This window comes from Tursiops truncatus, chromosome 1 (genome assembly GCF_011762595.2).
Source record: "Tursiops truncatus isolate mTurTru1 chromosome 1, mTurTru1.mat.Y, whole genome shotgun sequence".
NCBI classification, from domain to species: domain Eukaryota; kingdom Metazoa; phylum Chordata; class Mammalia; order Artiodactyla; family Delphinidae; genus Tursiops; species Tursiops truncatus.
In genome coordinates, this window is record NC_047034.1 from 48,783,734 (window position 1) to 48,789,733 (window position 6,000).

Consider the following 6,000-nt stretch of genomic DNA (forward strand, 5'->3'; position numbering starts at 1 on the left):
AATGGGGCATCTACCGTGTACCTAGTGGTGTTCCTGGCTTACATCATTTTACTGAATCCTCTGACTAATCTTATGAGATAGACTTGATTATTCTTCTGCTTCACACGTGAGAAAACTACCAGTAAACAAAGTCAGAGTTCCGGCCCAAAGTCACAGAGGAAGAGGTAGAAGCCGGGATTTGAACTTCTGAGGCCAAGACTTACCCACTGTGCAGCTGCCTCTTGGGAACAGGGTATACAGCATATCAGCATATGCACAGCACTGGTGAGTCCTCAGTTTGACATAAACCTGCAAGATGGAGAAAATATATCTGCACACGAATTTACCTTCTTGCATTAACATTCAGGTTCAATTGTTTGTGGCCCAAACCCTGAGCAGTTGGGTCTAGAGTCTACAGTCACATTCCCAACCCCTTCCTTCTGATTTTCATTTGAAAATTTATCAACTGCTTCCATGTTGCTGCATATGCCATTGATGATATTGAGCTTTCCAGGTTTTTTTCTGGGCCTTTTTCTCCACAGTCTCAGATGCCCCTTTAAAGTCTTCAAGATGGGTTTGGCAAGCATCCAGGCCAAAACCCACACTTCCTGGGTTTTCACTCCGTCCCTGCCAGCAACCCATCCCTCTAGTGTGTTAAGTCCACTGATCTTATACTTCAAAACCCTCCCCAGAGCCAGCTGCGCACGTCCCACAGCCCCCCTCTCTCTTCCAAGGTCACAACCTTCGACAGGAAGGAGGGATGAAAACACATCATTTTCAAGTCCTCAAGTCCTTCTATCTCCTGTTCAAAATGTCAAAGTCTGTGGAGACACCTTCAAGGTTGTCTTTTACCCTGACTAGATCATTTCTCCTGTGTGAGTCAGCAGAAGTAGGCAGTTGTGTGAGACCTGAACCAGCAGGCTAAACCCTCTCACTGCCCAAATTAAACAAGATGATGAAGATGCGTGTTGTGTAAGTGGTAGAACAGTAGTCAGACGTTAGATGGTGGAGGTTATTTGGGACGAGTCATCAGGAAGAGGGCGCATATCTCCTTTTTAGTCCTGGCTGATCAGACACAGCTGACTTCATACCTCATGGGAGGGGTCACAACGCCACCTCCAGGGAGCCCACCAGGATACCGCCTGCCTTGAGACAGTGCCTAAGGACACTGTTCTGCTGGGGGAGCGTCTGTTTAGCCAGGTCAACACAGCTGCTCTTGGATGCGCCTTTGTCGTCTCTGATTTGTAACTCTGAGGCCCTTGGGCTCTGGCACCAAAGACCTGCCCCTCCCATCACTGGCTATCTGGCCCAGACCTTCGACCCAAGGGTTTCTTACTTTTTGCTTTTCTTCACATGTTTGCAAAATAACAAATGCAGCTAACATTTATAAAACAATGTACATATTTTATCTCATTTGATCCTTGCACCTGTGTTGTGACATCATTAATACATTCTGTTTTGGAAAACTGAGGCTGAGAAAGGCTAATTGCCTTATTTATTTATTTTAGCTGCACAGCTTGCGGGATCTTAGTCCCCAACCAGAGCTTGAACCCGTGCCCTTGGCAGTGAAAGCATGGAGTCCTAACCACTGGACCACGAGGGAATTCCCTAATTGCTTTGGGTTTTTTTTTTTGTTTTTCTTTTGTTATTTTTTTTGCAGTATGCGGGGCTCTCACTGTTGTGGCCTCTCCCTTTGCGGAGCACAGGCTCCGGGCGCGCAGGCTCAGTGGCCATGGCTCACGGGCCCAGCCGCTCTGCGGCATGTGGGATCTTCCCAGACCGGGGCACGAACCCGCGTCCCCTGCATCGGCAGGAGGACTCTCAACCACTGCGCCACCAGGGAAGCCCCCTAATTGCTTTTATTAAAGCCCCAAGATAGTATGTGGCAGAGCTGAGACTTGAATCCGTAGCTATATCATGTAACAGCCCATTCTCTTAATCATTTTGTTAACCCCCCTCATCCTCATAACTTAAAAGCTAGGAACACAAACAGTTTACAGCTTAGAACTAGGCACTTGCACTTTGTTCCGGAATACTGGGAAGGGGGCAAGCTGCCCTGCTCACACTACAAGCCTCACCTAGGTAGCTCACAAAACATCTGATGCTCCTCAGACTTTCAAGTACATAGGAATCACCTGGGGGTCTGGTCCAAGTGCAGCTTTTTTTTTGTTTGTTTTTTGTTTTTTGTTTTTTGTTTTGTGGTACATGGGCCTCTCACTGTTGTGGCCTCTCCCGTTGCAGAGCACAGGCTCCGGATGTGCAGCTCAGTGACCATGGCTCACAGGCCCAGCCACTCCGTGGCATGTGGGATCTTCCCGGACCGGGGCACGAACCCGTGTCCCCTGCATCGGCAGGTGGACTCTCAACCACTGCGCCACCAGGGAAGCCCCAAGTGCAGCTTTTGAGTCTAGGTTCGGGTGAGCCTGAGAGCCATAGTTCTAACAAGCCCCCTGGCAATGCCACGCTGCTGCTCTGCGGACCACACTCCAAGTAGGAGGCCCTAGAATTCTGGTGCTCTGACTTACCCGGCTGTGAGTGGCTGATCAGAACATCCCAAAGGCCAGCTCGGGAGGGGCTTTCTGGGCTGAAGGTACAGCAAGAGCTAAGGCACTGAATCTTGACTGTGTGTGGGGCAAAGTATACCAGGCAGTCAGCAGAGCTGGGACCCAGGGCATGTGGGAGAATGCAGTAGAACAGAAGTCTTAGAAAACAAGTCTGGAAGGAAAATCTGGAGTTAAACTGTGAAGAGCCTTGAATATGATGCTAAGACATTTAAGAGCCCAAATTTACATCTCTTTTTAACCACACCTCTTTCATGGTGAAATTATCCATTTCTAGCTTCTTAATACCTATCCTCCTTATTAGAAATAAGGAGTGCAGTCTCTGAATCATCTTTTTATGCCCTAAAATGCCTTGCACCTGGGTCTTCAGTAAAGACCAGAGAATGGGGAACACCGGAGTTCTCTGAAAGGAGGAATGATGGGACTCAGTCTGTGCCTCAGGCATTAGGAATGGTGGATTGGAGATGCAGAGATGTGTTAAGAGACAATCCCAACATTCCAGGTTTGGGATAATGAGGCTGGAACAGAGACGATGACTATGGGGATGGATAGAAAGGGGGGAGGCACTCTAGAGGCAATTGATCGGACTGCACACTGGTTATTCTCCATTGCTGCCCTCCCCTCCCCCAATCCCTCTGGCTCTCTTTGCCCTGTGCTGTTCTCCAGAAGACTGACCCCTGTGGGCTGCACCATCCAGGCCACCTTCCCTTCTGCTTCCAGTTGAGTTCAGCCAATGAGAGGCACCAGTAGGAGACTGTAGAAGGAAGAAATAGAGGACAGAGGTCGAGGTCTGTCTTTCCACACCCCCTATGCCCTCACTTCTTCCCTACCTCACTGAGGTCTTGCCAGGTTGTATTCATCCATGGCCAAAGCTTCAGTAGGGTAGTACCTTTTCCATGGTGCCAGCTGGGGGGCCACTTTCTGTAAGGTGCGGACGCTATCCTGCAAGATGAGGTACCGTGGCCAATGTGTATTCTTTCCCCTAAAGTCAGATAACCCAGGTCCCTGAACCAAGAGTCAAAGGTAAGAATGACTCGTCTTACTGCCCAATAACCCACTTTAGGGATTTTTTTTCCTTCCCTTGGGCTCAGGGGTGGTGACACATACCACTCAGGCTATGGCCCACTTGCCTTGGCCCACCTGAACACCCCGAAGTAGGGGCAGGCAGATCCTAGCATGCCGTAAGGGCCAAGTGCACACCTCTCTTCTTCTCTGCCAGAGGGCTTTCTCCAGCACTGTGGGAGCCCGTTCTACCGCAGACACACCTAGAAGTCAAGGTCGAAACCTCTACCAATGGTGGATGGGAGTCCCAGCCCCAGCCTCCCTGTTCTCTGGTAGGATGATTCTGAAGTGTGTTTCACACTATTTCTCAGAGTCTCCAGTAGGACCAAGCCCAGTGGCCACAGTCATTTGATCATTAATTCACCTTTCATTGGCTCTTCTCCCCTCCTTGTCTCATTTCCCCACACCTTCACTCATGTTTCCTGAGATCACCTCCCAGATAAACTACCTACACCCTAGTCCTTGTCCCAAGGTCAGCTTTTGGAGGAACCCAAAATAAGACAGTGCATTTGGAGCAAGGCTGCCACCAGAGAACCCACTCTGAGCTACATTTGGCCACTTGGAGCTCTCATGGATGGTCAGAGAAGGGGATGATTAATGAATTAATTTAATGAAAACAAGAGGAAGCTGGTTGCTGCTACATGGGGCAAAAGGGACTGAGATTGCAATTGAGAGGATTCCCTGGGACATCTCTCAGCGCTCCCATGGCCAGTAATAAGGGCCAATGGGAAGCCATGGCAACCCAGTAAAGATGGGACCACTAAAATTGTGGATCCTGCAAAACTGCAGGTTTGGATCATCCACTAGGTGCCCAATAGCCAAGGTGTGGGCAGGGGCTTGAGGGAACACAAAATGAGTGGTGGAAAAAGAAAAGCTTTATGTTGCTTCTTTCCCCTACTTTTTTTCTGCTGCTTTATATGAAGAGCAATGATAGCTTTCGAGATAGCTTTCATGATAGCTTTCGAGATTGGAGTGTTATTGAATCAACATCATCCTATGATGATAGAGGGGTTCATGGGACTTGGGGCTTTTCCTGTGTTGGAGAAACACACATTTCTTCACTAAATAAAGGACAAGAAAGATGCCAAGTGACAAACAGGTTACACTGCACTGATTATTCTTGATTTGTCCCCCAAATTCCTTCCCCACCCTCTCTGTTCTGCTCTGACCTCAGAGGCTGGCCTCCATGGGCTGCTACACTCGGCATCCTGCCCTCCCATTTCTGGTTCAGCCAATGCAAGGCACCAGTAGGAGATGTGAGGGCAGGCGAGAGAGATGCTCGGGGATTCATTTCTCTGCTCCCTCCACGTCTTGCCACAGTTTGGGAAACGCAGCGGCTGTATTTCTATAAGCCTCTGAGCGGTGACCCCTCCTCCAGGCTCCAGCTCTTCCACGGGCTCCAGCACTATGGCTCCTTGGAGGCCTGTGGGTGGTAACAGCTTCCAGATCTCACTTGTCCCTGATGGGGCACCATTCGTGGGGATTCCCTGAACCCTGTCCACACAGAAATAGAACCTTTATTAAACTTCCTTTAGTTAAACCATCTCTTTCCTACTGGGAACTGGGCTGATCAAGACAGGTGGTGAAAAGCAAGTGGAGAGAAAGGAGGAGGAGGGGATGAGGACGGCCGAGGTTTCCAGCCATCAGCTGGAGGGGACACTGTAGAGCAGGTTTGTCTGATACACGCTTTCAACCACATCCCATGTGCTATCAGCTTCCTATTCTCCCTAAAACTTCTTTTTCTGCAGTCACTCAGGCAGATTTGGGTTTTGCCTGAAAAGTCTTCTTAGAAGAGGTAGGTGGCACCTTAGGCTTGCAAAGTTAAATAAAAATGACTAGCCATTAAAAAAAAGGAAGAGGGCTTCCCTGGTGGCGCAGTGGTTGAGAGTCCGCCTGCCGATGCAGGGGACACGGGTTCGTGCCCCGGTCCAGGAAGATCCCACATGCCGTGGAGCGGCTGGGCCCGTGAGCCATAGCCGCTGAGCCTGAGCGCCCGGAGCCTGTGCTCCGCAAAGGGAGAGGCCACAACAGTGAGAGGCCCGCATACCGCGCAAAAAAAAAAAAAGGAAGAGGTAGGTGGCTTCTAAAAGAAAGAAACAAAGCAGTAATATGGAAGCACATGGGGTCACGTTTACTCTGACTCGGCCCCACTGAGGTTATCATGGAGGGCGGAGGCGCTGTGTCCACAGAAGGTACCTAAGTGGGCGACACTGCATTTCCTTCCCCTCCCAGACAACTGAGAGTGTCCATCCGCCAGTCCAGCTCCGAGCCTCAGCCCGAGGATAGCAGTAGCAGTTCATAGTAGACACTGTTTATTCAAAGACATCAGTGGTTGTGCGAGCCATGCACCTGTGTGTTCTTAGACCGTTGCCCTGCTCTGTTCTGCATCACAGAAGAC

General features: G+C 49.9%; 1 long non-coding RNA gene across 2 annotated transcripts; it reads right to left on the minus strand.

The window, feature by feature from the left end:
- Positions 1 to 216: 216 nt before the first annotated feature.
- LOC141279219 (uncharacterized) lies at positions 217 to 5,092 on the minus strand. Of its 2 annotated transcripts, none has more exons than XR_012333200.1 (3): positions 4,772 to 5,092; positions 3,371 to 3,482; positions 217 to 288 (listed from the first exon to the last, which is right to left on the minus strand). It is a non-coding gene; the product is annotated as an uncharacterized lncRNA (long non-coding RNA). The 2 variants fall into 2 exon arrangements; XR_012333201.1 differs by lacking the exon at positions 217 to 288 and adding an exon at positions 2,610 to 2,638.
- Between the last annotated feature and the right edge of the window lie 908 nt (positions 5,093 to 6,000).